Source organism: Sorex araneus, chromosome 5 (genome assembly GCF_027595985.1).
Source record: "Sorex araneus isolate mSorAra2 chromosome 5, mSorAra2.pri, whole genome shotgun sequence".
In the NCBI taxonomy this organism is placed as follows: domain Eukaryota; kingdom Metazoa; phylum Chordata; class Mammalia; order Eulipotyphla; family Soricidae; genus Sorex; species Sorex araneus.
This window is the reverse complement of record NC_073306.1, coordinates 132,008,175-132,023,650: the sequence shown is the minus strand read 5'-3', so window position 1 is coordinate 132,023,650 and position 15,476 is coordinate 132,008,175. Positions and strand designations below refer to the sequence as shown.

At 60.8% G+C, this 15,476-nt stretch overlaps 1 protein-coding gene across 5 annotated transcripts in view; it reads left to right on the top strand.

The window, feature by feature from the left end:
* KCNB1 (potassium voltage-gated channel subfamily B member 1) overlaps positions 1–15,476 on the top strand; it is a 104,897-nt gene that overhangs the window by 5,824 nt on the left and 83,597 nt on the right. The window lies entirely within an intron of this gene.

Below are 15,476 nucleotides of genomic sequence, written 5' to 3'. Positions count from 1 at the left end.
ACTCCCTATTGGTCAGAACCAGGTCACCTGTTCATGCACCTGTCTCCCTTAGCACTCCATTGGTTGGGGCCAGATCACGTGCTCATATTCTCACCCATATCTCAATACCATTGGTCAGGACTAGGTCACGTGCTCGCCCCAGGCCTATGACCCTGGGAAACTTTCTTCTTTTGACTGTATCTCCCACCTCGGAAATGAGAGTCTAGCAGAGCCGCCTGGGAGAGCCGTTAGGGAACAGTCTGGCTAGGGCCGGACTGACAGTACAGTGGGTGGGGCGCCTACCTTGCATGTGGCAGACCTGGGTTCAATCCTGGCCACCCCTGAGCACCGCCAGGAGTGATCCCTGGGCACAGAACCAGAAGTAACTCCTGAGCACCACTGGGGGTGGCCCTAGTCCCCCACCTGCCCCCCCCCCCACACACAAAGAGCATAACTCAGTGTCCAGTAACAGCCAATGAACAACCAGGTCAGGGTTAGTGCTAACCCTGGATTCCTGAGTTCCAGCTGCAGCCTGGTCACTGCGTGTCCTAGTAGAACTGAGGGTAGGACCGCTGCTGGCCTTGTGGGCGCTTCTTGCCACTCCTGTGCCCTCCATCCAAGCTGGGGACACTCAGGGGTGTCATGGGGTGGGGGGGAATGAGGAGAATCAGAATCTATGGGGCCCTTCAAGGCCATGAGGTGTCAGGCCGAGGCACTTCCTGGGCCCGGCTCTGTCCTGGGTGGCTGGCCTTGCTCCCTGGACACTGCAGCGCCCTGGCTGATGGGCGGACGGGGCTCACAGATCTGAGATGGAATCTCAGCCCTGCTACTTCCTAGATCTGCACTTCCCGGCAAATGACTTCACTGCCCGAAACGTCCGTCCGTAATGTGTAAATGAAGGGGGTGGCGGAAGCCCTGTGGCAGGGCTGCCCTTTAGAACGGGTCGTGAGCGTGCGTGTAGGGTGTTGAGGCCTCTCTTCAGGAACCCAGGGCTACTGGGAGGTGCTTCAGTGCTTGCCTGAGCCACGTGGCAAGTGGGTGGAAGACCCAGGGGCTATGCCCGATTGCCATGCCTCTTCCAGGCTCAGGGATGTTCTTCCAGAATGTTTGACCTGGATCAGGCGTTGGCAGCTGGTGTCTCTGGGGCTCTGAAAGCCTCCGACAGCCTAAGGGAAGTGAAAGTGCTTAGGAAGGCAAAGTAGTGGCCAGATGAGCAGTTTGGCCGAGGCTTAATGAACTGGAAGAGACCTAACGTGCTAGCAGCCCCAGTTCAGACCAGCACTCCGTGTCCTTCCTGGCCGTGCTCGTGTGGGCGCCGGGATGCCCCAGACCGTGTGCGCCTCTCCGAGCTGTGGGCCCTTCCCTGCCTCTTAGAACCACCACGCCGGTGGCTGATGGAGACACAGTACTCCCACGGGCCTGGCGTGCAGAAACCCTGGATATCGGTGGTGTAACTGCCTGTCATCATTGCGTTTCACCCTCCTGACACTCGTGAGAAGCCACTAAGGGTCTTTGCAATAGTTATTCTCACCCCGCGGTGCGTGATCTTTGTGGGTTAAAGCACCTTGGGGTAGAGCACGGACCCAGCCCCGAGGCAGGTGGTCGGCCCTCCCTGACCTGCACTGGGGGTCAGCAGAGGCAGGAGCTATTGCCACTCCCAGAGCAGCCCCGCCACTGCGGGGCCACACCGACACCCAGAGGTCTTGCCCAACGGCGCCCACAGGTGCCCGTGGGATCTCTTTCCGGGCTGGTCTCACGTTCCCTTTCCCCACTCGCGCTTTCTGAAATCCCAAGACGACGGCCGGCAAAAGCACCTGGACTCTGGCTATTGCAGCTCTGAGCAAAGGCCTCTGGGAAAACTCATTGCATCGGGGGGCTGAAGCAATAGCACAGCGGTAAGGTATTTGCCTTGCACGTGGCTGACCCGGGTTTGAATCTCAGCATCCCATATAGTCTCCTGAGCACCGCCAGGAGTAATTCCTGAGTGCAGAGCCAGGAGTGACCCCTGTGCATCTCCAGGTGTGACCCAAAAAAAAAAAAAAAAACCAAAAAACCTCATTGCATCGGAGTGCCCTGGTGACTGTCTCAAAGACTTTTCCGGGCCAGGCAGTACTGGGATTAAGGCACTTGCATTGGCTGCAGCTGGCCCCCGTTGAATCCCCGGTAGCACCTAGATTCTGCCGAGCACCAAACCAAAGACATCGTAACAGACACATTCCTGGGGCCTGGTACAAATCCCACCTCCTCTGCTGGCTCGGTGGGCTTGCGAGACTCCTCACTCCCGGGCAGGAAGGAGGACTATGATATTGGGGTCCAGAGAGATGCTTCGGAGCCCTGCCTGGGTCCCAAGGGGGCTGATGAAAGAACTCGGGCATCCCAGGCGTTTCTGACTCCACCATTTCCTGGTCACGGAATCTCCATTTTCCCCAGATGTTAGGCGCTAGGGCCCGGCTGTGTGTTCTTATCACTGGAGCACTGGAAAACACCCACAGGTCCAGACTCCAGAGTCGGAAACGCCTAGGGGGTTGGCTTTTATTTGTGGTAAACGACCACCATAATATCAGAGTCAGCATTCGGGCCATTTTTAAAGTGTGTGGTTGAGTAGTGGGAAATATAGTCACATCGTTGTGGAAACAGTCTCCAGAAACAAAATTGAAATTCTCTCCCTAGTAGTAACAGCCGTTCATTCCCTACCCCCAAGCCCGGGGAGGGGGTTTTCCTTTTCCTGTCTCTAGGAATCTGACTCTGGGGATACTTCTTATAAGGGTACGAGCAGTGTTGGTTCTTTAAGTCTGACCTAGTTCACTGAGCCAGAATGTATTTTTTTTTTTTTTTTTTTTTTGCTTTTTGGGTCACACTTGGCGATGCTCAGGGGTTACTCCTGACTTTGCACTCAGGAATTACTCCTGGCAGTGCTTGGGGGGACCCTATGGGATGCTGGGAATTGAACCCGGGTTGACTGCATGCAGGGCAAACACCCTCCCTGCTGTACTATGGCTCCAGCCCCGTAATGTATCATGTTTATCCTTTTTATCTCATACATCAGAATTCCCTTCCCTTTTGGGGGGACACACCCAGTGATGCGCAATCCTAGCTCTTCACTCAGGAATGACTCCTGGCGTTGCTCGGGGAACCATATGCAGTGCTGGGATTGAACCTGGGTCAGCTGCATGTCAGGCTATTGTCCTATCAGCTCTCCTCTCTCTCCAGCCCCAGAATTTCCCTCCTTTTGCAGACTGGATAGCATGCATTTAAAAAAAAATATATGTTTGACTAGGTTTACTTTTGGGGTGGAGAGGTGGAGGGGAGGCAGGGCTGGAGTGCACCCAGCAGAACCCGGGGTTTTACCTGGTTCCTGAGATGGAACCTGGGCCCCGAATGCAGGGCGTGTGCCCCGCTGCTGAGCCATCCCTCCGGCCCTAGAATGCACGTAGGTGTGTCTGTGCCACGTTTTATCGTTTGTTTTTCCGTTCACGGACACGTAGGTTGTGCCCGCCTTCCAGGCACATGGAGAACGCCGTTAGGAGCGTGGGGGGAACAAATCCCTCTTCCAGTCCCCGCTTCTGATTCTTCAGGCTCTGCATCTAGGCATGGAGTCTCGGGCTCATGGGGGGATTCTGTGTGTGCCGGGTGGAGGCCCGCTGGGCACGCCAGCCCCTCACCACTGCTGTGCCCTCTGGCTGTGGCGTTGCTGGAAACTTCCTGCCAGCGTGAAGGGCTGTCTCACTGCATTGGCTTGTTTGCTTTGCTTCTTTGGGACCTTCTCTGGCGGTGCTCAGGGCTGACTCCTGGATCTGTGCTCAGGGAGATCCCCTCCTGGCAGTGCTCTGGGAACCATGTACGATGCTGGGGATCAAACCTGGGTCAGCGACTTGCCAGGAAATGCCGTCGGCAGCAGCGTTATTGGCCCGCGCTTGGTTTTGATTTCCTGTCTCTAGTGGTGAGTGACTCCGACACCCTTCTATGCCCGTGGACCGTTTGCAGACCGTTGCAAAAGAAATGTCTACTGGATTGTCATGTTTTCCGACGGGCTGTTTATCCGGCCGCGTGGCTGAGTTGTCATCTCTGGAAGAATTCCTCTCTTTGGTGCCTGTGCTGTGGGTGTCACAGCCAAGAAATCGTCCCCCCCGACCCCATGTCACCTTTGCTGCTTTCCTTCCACCGAGGTCTTTCGTCCTTTCTTTTTTGTTGTTGCTGTTTTTATTGTTTTGCTTTTTGTTTTTATTTTTATTTATTTATTTATTTTTTCTTTTTGGGTCACACCTGGTGATGCTCAGGGATTGCTCCGGGCTCATGCACTCAGGAATCACTCCTGGTGGTGCTCAGGGGACCCTATGGGATGCTGGGAATCGAACCCAGGTCGACCGTGTGCAAGGCAAACGCCCTACCCGCTGTGCTATCACTCCAGCCCCTTGTTTTGCTTTTTGGGTCACACCCGGTGATGCTCAGGGGTTAATCCTGGCTCTGCACTCAGGAATTACCCCTGGCGGTGCTCAGGGGACCCTATGGGATGCTGGGAATTGAACCCAGGTCGGCCGCGTGCAAGGCAAACGCCCTCCCCGCTGTGCTGTCGCTCCAGCCCCTCATCTTTCTGATCTGGCCTCTGTAGGGTGTGGATTAGGGGACTCTGACCTGGGGGGGTGGGGAGGGGGCAGGAAGTGCTCTCCTTTGACCCTGGGGTGGGGAGGCTCTGGGACCCTGTGTGTGGGAGACTCGGGGAGGCAGGGTCGGGGGTCACGACCCCCACCCCTTCTTCCTCGCACACGAGATCTGAGAGGCGAAGCTGAGGGATGGGGAAGCCCAAGTGTGAGCGATTATTCCAGAATATTCCAGATTATTCCAGAAGGTTATTCCAGAAGGCCGCTGTCCCAGCCCCCCTCTCTGCTCCCAGGGGCACTGCCACACCAGCCCCTTCCTGTCTGCTCCTGTGTTCGCCTCCCCCCACCTCCCTCCTCTCCACACACCCTGGGGGGCCGCTCTGTGTCAGGGTAGCTCACAGCCTCCTCAGTCCTCCCGCAGGGGGAGGCCACACCCCGAGTCCTCCCCAGAGCTGCCCCTCACCCCTGCTCTCTCCCCCCTCCAGCCCCCTCCTGCCTCCCGCCCACCCCCCACCCCGCCACTGCCGCCCTCCTGCCCCGGGGCCTGGCACTCCGGACTTCCAGGGAGCCCCGCCCTCTGCCCGCACTGTCCGCGGCTCTGCCCCGGCCGGCCCCTGGCCTGCGCCCTGCTGCTTCCTCCCGCACGCTGCTCTCCGGCCAGGCTGTGCCCCTCGGCCCTGGTGCGCAGGGGCCGGACACGGTGGGGCTTCATTGTCCTGGGGCCCCCTTCGGGCACAGCCGCCACACTGGGGGAGCGTGGCCTGGGGTCTCCCCCCGGGCCTTGCAGATGGGGCGCTTCTGTGGGGGCAGCCGAGCACTGTGGGGTGAGGAGCAGCCTCCAGCACATGGGCCGGCCTGGAGAGCGGGCATTCTAGAGACGACAGACACTCCCACCTGGCGGGCAGGAGAGACGGGGCGTCAGTGACAGGAGGCCAGGTGGTGACACCTGGGGGGCGTGGGGGCAGTTCCTAGGATGGTCCTGAGCCAGGTGACTCAGTTTCCCCGGTCACACCCCCGCCTCGTTCCTAAGCCGAAGGGACTGATGAGTGACACGGTAATGCTCTGCTCCAGCAGCCGTTATTCCCGGGGTGGCTAAGTCATCCTTCGGGGAGCGTTGAGGAGCGCCAGCGTGTGCCAAGCCCAGGGGGTGCTGGGTACACGGCAAGGCGTGACCAGGGACGTGCCGCACAGACACGCGTGCAGCCGAGAGGCTGAGACCGGACGGTGCAAACCAAACCCACTTCCTGCGTGGCACCGCGGGGCCCGGGGCGGGGGGGTTCCGAGGGACGGTGCTGCCATGCCGCGTGCTGCCTTCCAGACCCAAGTGTCCCTGGAGCGAATAACACCATCAGCCATGAACCCCGGGTGGTACCAGGGGCCCTGGCAGTGCGGGGGCAGTGCTCGGGGGCTTCGCCAGGATGCTCAGACAAGGCCTTTCCAAGGAGGAACAGATCCAGCAGGTTTTCCTGGGAGAAGGAGCAGGAGGCTGTGGACTCAGGGCACAGTGCTCCCGCTTGCCAGTACTGCCGAGGGCCTGGGGCTGGCTGGGCACAGTGGTCCTGCTGGAGTGGATGGTGGTGCCAAGGCCCTGGGGCAGGCTGGGCAATGCTGGCAGCCTGGGGCAGGACTGTGTCCGGTGCTCACAGAACAGCCCGGTGACCCGGGAGGCCTGAGCAGAGAGAAGCAGAGGAGGCGTGTGTGTGTGTGTGTGTGTGTGTGTGTGTGTGTGTGTGTGTGGCAGGGGTGGGGGGTCTCCTGGCCATTGTTGGAGCAGGGTCCTGGGGTGCGTCCTTGCCCCTCAGCCCTGCACTGCTACACAGGCCTTCCTGCCTCCCGCCCGCCCCAGGCAGGAAACAAGCTGCCGCCTTGAATCCTCCCCTTTCGGCGCCTTCCGTGCTCCCTCTGCCCCAGAGGACTTAACCTGACCTCTGAGGCTCGAGCCATGGCCTCGGCCTTCACCAGCTGCCCCTCAGTTGCTCCCGCCCACCCTCCCCCAGCTGCCGGCTCTGCCTCGCACCCCGTCGCTTGCTGTTTCGTCTCTGAGCCACACCCAGCGGTGCTCACGGCTTCCTCCGGGCTCTGTGCTCAGGGATCACTCTGGCGGGCTCGGGGGACTGTGTGGGACGATGGGGTTGGAGCCTGGCCAGCTGCGGGCAAGGCAAACGCCCTCCCCCCTGCACAGCCCCTCTGCACCCGCTTCTGTCTGGATGCCCGCAACCCCTCTCCCCACATCCCCCAAGGCTGTCTGTTCCCCGCCCCACACCCCTCCCCGAAACCTCCCCTGCACGCCTCCTCGCACACCCCAGCATGGAGGGGAGCCCAGGATGCCAGGCCGGGCCCACGGAGAGAGCAGGGCACGCCAGAGGGCCAGGGTTCAAATCCCCGCCCTGCTGCATCAGGGCTGAGTGTCCCCGGGGCGGGGGGCTTCTGTTTCCCCGACCCACCCTTGAGGCTCAGCCCAGCCAGGGTGGTTGAGACATGGGCGGGGGAGCCATGCCCAGCCCAGGGAGGGATGCGTCCTTCAACGCTTTGTCAAGGGACCGAGCAAAGGCACTCGGCCTTGGCACTGTGGGTCTGAGGGGGGTCCCCCTTACCGGGCAGGCGCCCCAGTTTCTACCCACCCCACACGCCCGGGGCCCGGACGGCGAGACTTCCTGTGTCGGGGACACGGCTAGTGGAGCTGCTCGGTGCCCACCGGGACCTGGCAGGCCGGTGCTGTCTTGGAGAGAATGAAGCCGAGTGTGCCAGTTCCGCCCCCTCGCTCGTGTCTGCCAGGTAATGGGCCGGGAATCAAACGGCTTCTAAAAATAGACCATCCAGTTCCTTCGTAGCTCGGAGGGCCGGTCCCCAGGACTCTCGCAGGCCTTTGTGAACCCGGGGGCCTTGACCTTGGCCGGCGCTGCTGCTCCGGGTCCTTCTGGAAGCAGCCGGAGCAGCCGGCGAGGTGCATTGCAGCCGCGAGGGGCGAGGGGTCCGTGGTGGTTTCGCGCTAGCTTTGTTCTCACGGGGGGATTTCCGGTGTCTCTTGGAAAGGATCCACTTCCCTTCCTCCCTCTGCCTGGGATGCGTCTACACGGCCTCTGGTTCCTGGAAAGAGTGAAGGCGGTTTGGTCATCCCCTCCTGATCCATGACAATCTATGACAATCCCTCGGTCGCAAAGTTCGCTTCCTGCCGAGGTGCCCGTGGTCCTTAGGACTGTAGGTGGCTGTGGGGGTGTGTTTCGAGGCCCTGTTTTTCTGGCCACCTGTTTTGTTGCTGTGTGACAGACCTTTACGTAGCACGCGGTACTGTGTCAGGTGCCTTACGACAGGTGTGGTAGATCTATCAGCTAGGATTCTTCTGGCTTCAGGTAACAACAATGCCGCTCAAATGAACTGAAGCTAAAAAAAAAAAGCCATTGAAAAGCCCCGGGCTAGGTAGGGTTTCAGGCAGGGCTGGATCCAGGAGCGTAAATAGCCGCCAAGATTCAGTCTCTGTGTCCAGTGTCTTTCTGACTTGGGCCATACGACAATGATAGGAAAAGAACCTCCAGGCTCCCATCCTGGGGGGAGAAGCTAGTGTCCCTCTTTCTTTATTTTTTAATTTTACTTTTATAAAGTTGTTCACAATAATTCATGACATTTAATATTCAAACACTAATCCCACCACTGGGCACCTTCCCACCCCCATGAGAGGAAAGTGCAGGAAGATTGTTGTATTTCATCCTGGAGCCATTTGTGCCCTTGTCTAAGAGATTCCAAGCATGTATGTGGAACCCAAACAAGTGTTGTGTGCTACTCTTGGCACATCAGTGATCTAGAGTGTAAGGTCGTTCCAGAAATTCTAAAATTTAGAGTATGATTATAGAGCAGATTCACCCATGGGTAAGGCCTGTCTCGCTCTCTTCTTGGCCGTTGATGGGATTACATGGTGTGTGTGTGGGGGGGGTAGTTTGTGGGTGTGGCTGCCAAACTACTGGAACACAGGGGAGCTGGGGGGAGGAAGCCCAGTCCCACTCTGAGCAGAGAAGCTAGTCTTTTTCCAGATGGTTCCAGCCCCACCCCAGCACTGATTTCCCTGGGTCCAGCCCTGAGCCGGTCACTTAGCAGCCCCTGGGCACCGAGTCAGAGAGTGGAGCTGGCCTGGGGCTGGGAAGGGGACGAGGCGCCTCTCCACGGTGAAGTGTCAGCTGGAGCCATGGCAGCCACCGCTGGCCTTCGGGAGGGAGGGAAGCGCTGGACAAAGCCAAGAGTACAAAGCCAAGTCATCACACGTGGGAGGCCCATGTATGTGACGGGCGCGGGGCGGGGCGGGGCGTGCAGGCTGCCGGGCCTGCCCAGGAAGCAGCGGAAGTGGCTTCCTCCCCCCCAGCTGCGGGAGCGAGGGCCCTCGTGTGTCCCCGTCCTGCTCTCCTGCTCCAGCTGGCACGTCCTGCTGTGGCCTGCTATCTCCGGGACTGGGGTGAGGCCCCGGTGGAGGCGGCAGTTCAGCGTCCAGGACGGGCCTGTCCTAAGTGTGAGGCTGCGCGTTCTGCATACAACGTGTTATCAGTGCTCCCGGCTCCCCTCTCATCCGTGCTGCTGCCATCACAAGAGCACTTACGGGGCCAGCGGCCAGCCGGGTGCTCCGGACCTGTGGCCGGACAGGGCCCGCGTCACAGAGCAGTGGGCCAGAGGACAGCGGGAGGGTGAGAAGCACGCGCTGGCTGTGTGACCTTGAGCCCATCGCTTAACCTCTCTGGGCCTTTGGCCATCCCCTCACCTCTTTCGGGTCTCAGCCCGATGTCCCCTGTTCAGAAAGGGCCGGAGTGGCCTGGTGGCAGATCTGCTCATCCATTGAGGCCTCTGGCTGCTTTCTGGCTTTCTTCTGCTTGGGCCGGGCAGTGCTCCTTCGGCCACCAGCACTCCCCTCTGCAGGCAGCTCCGGGGAGGGTGAGCGCAGGGACTGTGGCCGGGAACACCCCCGCGGCACAGCTGTGCCGGAGTCCCCGGCAGACACGCTCGCCTCCGGACTCCGTGTCCTTGGCGGGGACACTGCCCAGCAGGAAGGACCAGCGCCCCGCGGGGCCTGTCCGCCTCCCTGCCCGCGGTGAGTGGCTCTGGCTGCAGAGTGGACAGGGCAGAGAGCAGGGCCTTGCCTCGCACACTGCTGGCGGGGCTCAGTCTCGGGCCCCATCAAGAGTGACTCGTGAGCACTGCTGGCTTGTTCCTCCCCCAGGAATCTCTGTTCCTCCCCCCCCCCGCCTCATCTGTGCTGCTGAAACTCCCTCCTGGACTCTGCCGGCAAGGACCCAGCCAGGGGGGTCTGGGGAGGCCTTTGGCACTCCCGGGCCCTCTCTCCCGTCACCCGCCCCCACTCTCTGATGAGCTCGGGCACACGTGGAACTTTCTGACTCTTCCCTGAAACTCACCACCCCTGCAGGCCAAATCCGCTGGTCTCCCCAGCCCCCCTCTGGGCTGCTGCCTCAGGACCCCTTCTGGCACGAGGGTTTTAGGCCCCTCGTGGCCGCAGGCAGGGAGGGAGTCGCCCAGAGAGAAGGCTTGCCGACAGGTGAGAGGAGTTCATTAGAGTTCTGTGTGTGTGTGTGTGTGTGTGTGTGCAGGTCTGGGCCTGTGTGTGCATGGGTGCACGGGTGTGCACGTGTGTGGCTGTGTGTGCACCTGTCCATTCATACGTGCATCTGTGTAGATGTATGCCTGTGTGTCCATGCACCTGTGTGTAGGTGTCTGTGCCGTGTGTGTCTGCATGTGTGTGCAGGTGCATGTCTGAAGTGTATGTGCACCTGCCTGTGTGTGTGCGCACATGGTGTCTGAGTGTGTGCATGTGTGTGTCTGTGTGCATGTGTGCGTGCCTGTGTGTGTAGGTGGGCTGGTGCCCTAGGTTACCGGGAAATGCTCTGGCAGAGACAGCGACACCGTGTGTGGGGGGTTCGGGGCAAAGTAAACATGTCGGTGCTCCTTGTCTGAAGGCCTGGGGAGCCGTGTCAGGCCTGCGAGGCCGTGTCAGTGCGTGCTGCGTGTCTATGAAGCCAGCCCGGTGCGCTGCCGCGTACGGGGTAGAGGTCCCCTCCGCCCCGAGACATCAGGGGAAACCGCCTCCTCGGCTCCCTGCTCGGGGCCACACGGGCGGCCGGAGTGGGAGCAGTGGCCGGCCTCCCCCGGTGGGCAGGGGACGCTCCCAGGGAGACGTGTGCCCAGGGCCAGGCTGGCAGGCACCGTCTCGGCACCCTGGCACCAAGGAGGCGGTAGGGAAGGGGGGGGACTGTGGCAAACGGAAGCCTGCCTGTCTGCCCGAGGGAGGAGGCGGCTGCCACTCGCTCCAGGCCGGTGCTGGACGGGCCAGAGCATTATTTACTTATAATTTATATTTTGGTTTGGGCAGCGTAGGTGCGCCGCTCCTGGCTCGGGGCTCTGGTGTCCTCCTGCCGTGCTGGGGGGACAGACCTGGGGCTCCCACACGCGAGGCACGAGCGCCAGGCCTTGGGCTCTCTCCCCAGCCTCTACACACTGACAATATCCCAGTGACTTTTTTTTTTTCTTTTTGGGTCACACCCGGCGATGCTCAGGGGTCACTCCTGGCTCTTCACTCAGGAATCACCCCTGGTGGTGCTCAGGGGACCCTACGGGATACTGGGGATTGAACCCGGGTCGGCTGCGTGCAAGGCAAATGCCCTCCCTGCTGTCCTATCACTCCAGCCCCCCGTTTTTTTTTTTTTTCATTTTGGGTCACACCCGGCGATGCACAGGGGTTACTCCTGGCTCTGCACTCAGGAATCACCCCTGGCGGTGCTTGGGGGACCATGTGGGATGCTGGGAATTGAACCCAGGTCGGCCGCGTGCAAGGCAAACGCCTACCCCCTGTGCTATCTCTCCAGCCCCCCACCCCCCCCAGTTTTTTTTAAGGCCAGCAGATAACTTTTAGGAGCTACCATCATTTAACTGCACCAGACAACGTGCAGCCACCGCCAGCCTTTGGAGCTCCACTCTTTTTGCTCTGGTTTCTGGGCTACTCTCAGTGATGCCCAGGGTTCCTCCTGGCTCTGAGCTCAGGGATCACTCCTGGCGGTGCTCAGGAGACCACAGGGCATGCCCCCGGGCCACGCGTGTGCAAGGCAGGTGCCTCACCTGCTGTGCCACCTTCCAGCCCCTGCAGTTCGGCTCTGGTGCTGGCAGCTGGAGCCTCCCCTGGGGAGTGGTAGGGGGAGAGATTCCCTCTGAGCACCGCCTGGAGGGGGCGGCAGGAGCAGGGACAGCCCGGTGCCAGGAGCGTCCGTTTCCTTCCTCACCTCCTGGCTCAGCGGCAGGGCAGAGACGGGTGCTGAGGGAAGGCCCCCATCTCCGCAGACCAGACCGACTCTGAGCCGCGTCGGTGAGGTGGGATGACTCCGCCCAAGGGGGGCGGAACAGCAGCCTTCTACCTTCCACCTCGTCCTCGGAGCATTTGGCGTATTTCTTTCTTTTTTTTTTTTTTTTTTTGCTTTTTTTTTTTTTTTGGGTCACACCTGGCAATGCACAGGGGTTACTCCTGGCTCTGCACACAGGAATTACCCCTGGCGGTGCTCAGGGGACCATATGGGATGCTGGGATTCGAACTCGGGTCGGCCGCGTGCAAGGCAGACGCCCTACCCGCTGTGCTATTGCTCCAGCCCCAAATTTGGCGTATTTCTAAGGGCTCGGTTCGCCTGGTCTGGAGAATCAGGCTTTGAAGCCTCCTGGGGTGACATCAGCACGACCACGCCAGGCTGGACGCCTGAATGCTCGGTGCAGCTCAGCAGAGACGGGGGCGGGGGGTTGCCTGGCTGGCCATGCCAGCACTTGCTGGGGGTGGGGGTCTGTGTTGGAGGTCGGCCAACGTGGTCAGCAGCCGCCCTGCATGCCCACGGTCCTCACACCCACCCCGGGCGCTTGAGGCCATGGCCCGAGGCTCACCGCTGGTGGTGGAACTGCAGCGGGCGGGCGTGGGCGGGCCGTGTTCCCAGCTGGGGCCCGGGGCTCCGAGGCGGAGTTCTGAGGTTCTCGGCCACACGCTGGGGTGGCGCTTGTGACCAGCACCTGGCTAGCACGTTCGGAATGCTGGGGGGGAGGTATGGGGGGACTCTTGTTCCCAGCTTGGCACTCGGTGGGGTTTGCCCGCCTGGGTCTGTCGTTGACAGGAGCTTCCGCGTCTACTCCTGGGTGGCGGCTTCTGGAGAAACGCCAACTGCAAAATGTAGTATGCGCCCGTGTGCAGGGTCCTGCCCCCTCCCCGCCCCGTGCCACCTGCTCTTCGTGTTTCCGAGGCACCTGTAGGGGTGCCAGAACCCTCAGGAAGGGGGCAGAGAAGGTCGCGCTGTCCTCCCTGCTCCCCGGCCAGAGCCCAGTGGTACTCCTGCCAGTGCTCGGGTCTGGCTCCTGGCGGTGCTCGGGAGACCCTATGGGGTGCCGGGGATCGAACCCGGGTCGGCCGTGTGCCAGGCAAGCGCCCTCCCCGCTGTGCTATGGCTCTGGCCCCGGGCAGCTCCTCCTTTCGACCCCCCGTCTTGCGGGCTGGCCTGGAGCAGGCCCGGCCCGGGCACTCGGGGGACACCTGGGTGATCTCAGCGCCCCGTGAGCCGGAGAAAGGCAACTGTGCCAGGTGAGAGTCGGCGCCGTGCCCAGGCTGCGGCTGGCAGCGGGCGTGGGCGGAAGCAGAACGGGTTCGCTGGTCTCGGTGGTGGCCACAGTGCGGCTTGGTGCCAGCTGGGGGGGGGGGGAGCCCCGCCGGTGATGCAGGACTCACCACCTCCCGGGGCGCCGATGACGGGAACTGAGCAGGAAGGGGTGGGCGGGGGCCGAGTGCGGCCCCTCACGAATGGTCATGGTCGCCCCCCTCCCCTGCACAGCCCGTTTCCCTCCCTCCCGGCTCTGTGTCTGACGGCCTGTCTCACCACCCTGTGTCTTCTGGACTCTGTCCCTCGGCCCCGACTTGGTCACATTCAGCTTTTGTCTCGGCCTTCGTCTGCGCGCAGCCTAGAGTAGCTCCTAAGTAAACACGGGGTGAATGAATGAGTGATGGGATGAATGAGTGAGTAACCGAGTGAATGCCGTCCTACCTGCTTTCGATATGATCCTGGAGGGAGACTGCCGAGCTCCCAAGGCACCGCGGTAGAGCCCACCCCCGATGGCATCCCCTCTCACTTTTTTGAGGGGTTTGGTTTGGTCTGAGGGCCAGGCCTGGTGGTGCTCAGGGCTTACTTCCAGCTCTGTCCTCAGGGGTCACTCCTGGCAGGGCTTGGGGGACCGTTTGTGGTGCTGGGTCCAGCTCCCCGCTCGCCGTGCTGTCGCTCCGGCCCCTTGGTTTGAGCGTCACACCCCGTGTTGCTCGGGGCTCACTCCTGGCTCCGTATCTGAATTTTTCCTTCCTCGGTCCTGCATGGACCACCTGTCCCCCAAGGCAGGACCGGCCTGCCGTGTCCATCGTCTCTCCGCCCCCCCCCCCAGAGCAGCCTGGTGGGGTTGAACAGAGCGGCAGCCGTCTCCCTGGGGTGGGAGCAGTGTCACTGGGCCCCCAGACGCCCCCCAGCTCTCCTGGGTGCACCCGGTGATGACGCTCACGGTGACTCGGCCCTCCCAGTACCTGCTCCGATGATACTTTCCAGAACATTTCCCTAAGCAAATGCCACGTCGGAAGGTTCCAAACACAGGAAACAGAAGTTCTGAGGGAGGTTTTAAGAGGGACGATCCAGCGAATTCACCAGAAGCGGGGTGTGCGAGGTTGCTGCTCGGCCCTGGGGGACAGGTGGATGAGGTTCAGCCCCTGAGCTGACGCCCCCGCCCAGCTCCGTCCCGGCCCGAGGCTGGGGGAGAGCAGAGTGGCCCTTCCCGCTGCCCCGCAGACACCCCCGGGTGGACGTGGCCATCGGCTTACTGCAGAAGTGGTCTCTGTGGCCAGAGGAGGACCCGGGGCAGGGAGCACCACTAGTTCCAGGGGATAAATACTTGCACGGGACCCCTGGCTTCCCGTGGGCGCCCGGACAGTGAGAACTGAAGCCTCTTTTGTTTTGTCTGTACAAACCAAAATTCTCTTTAAAAAAATGTTTTTAATGAAGCAAGACGGGTTTTATTTGGGGGAAGTGGGAAGGAAGTGAATGAATGAGTGTGTGGATGAATCAGTGCGTCGCCGAATGAATATTGTCTATCTGCTTTGGATATTCAGGAGGCCTTGGCGAGCTCTCACATCACCACGGTAGAGCCCACCCCTAATTTCATCCTGGCTCAGGGTCATTCCTGGCTCTGTGCTCCCGGATCACTCCTGGTGGACACGGGGGACCCTATGGGATGGCCAGGATCGAACCCGGCTCTGCCGCATGCAAGGCACGCACCCTGCCCACTGAACCATCTCTCTGGCCCCATGATGCGAGACGGTTGATTGGACGGGACTAAGTTAGAGAGATGTGAAGCGTGAGAGAGGAGACGGCTTCCCCAGGCTGGAAATAAGTAGCGAAGAGCCGTGGGGTGGAGCGAGCGAGAGACACGCCAGGGAAACCAGGCCCTGCAGGGCAGCCTGCCGCAGCACCCCCTTCCGGTCACGGGCTCAGGTTCTGGGTGGCTGGAGCCATCGGACGCCACACAGTGGACGTGGACGAGCCCCTGGGGTCCTCTTGGAATTTGTTTATTTCTGTGACTTCAGTGGTTCTGAGATTCCATACAGGAAGAGTTAGCAGCCTTTGCTGTAAGTCGTGTCACGAAGGTCTAGCCGGCTCTGGCACCCGACGCCTGCTCTGTGTGGCTGACAGGGGTGTGTGTGTGTGTGTGTGTGTGTGTGTGTGAGAGAGAGAGAGAGAGAGAGAGAGAGAGTGTGAGTGTGTGTATGAGTGTGTGAGTGTGTGTTTGTGTGTGAGTGTGTGTGAGTGTGTGTATGAATGTGGGTGTTTGAGTGTGTGAGTGTGTGTGAATGTGTGT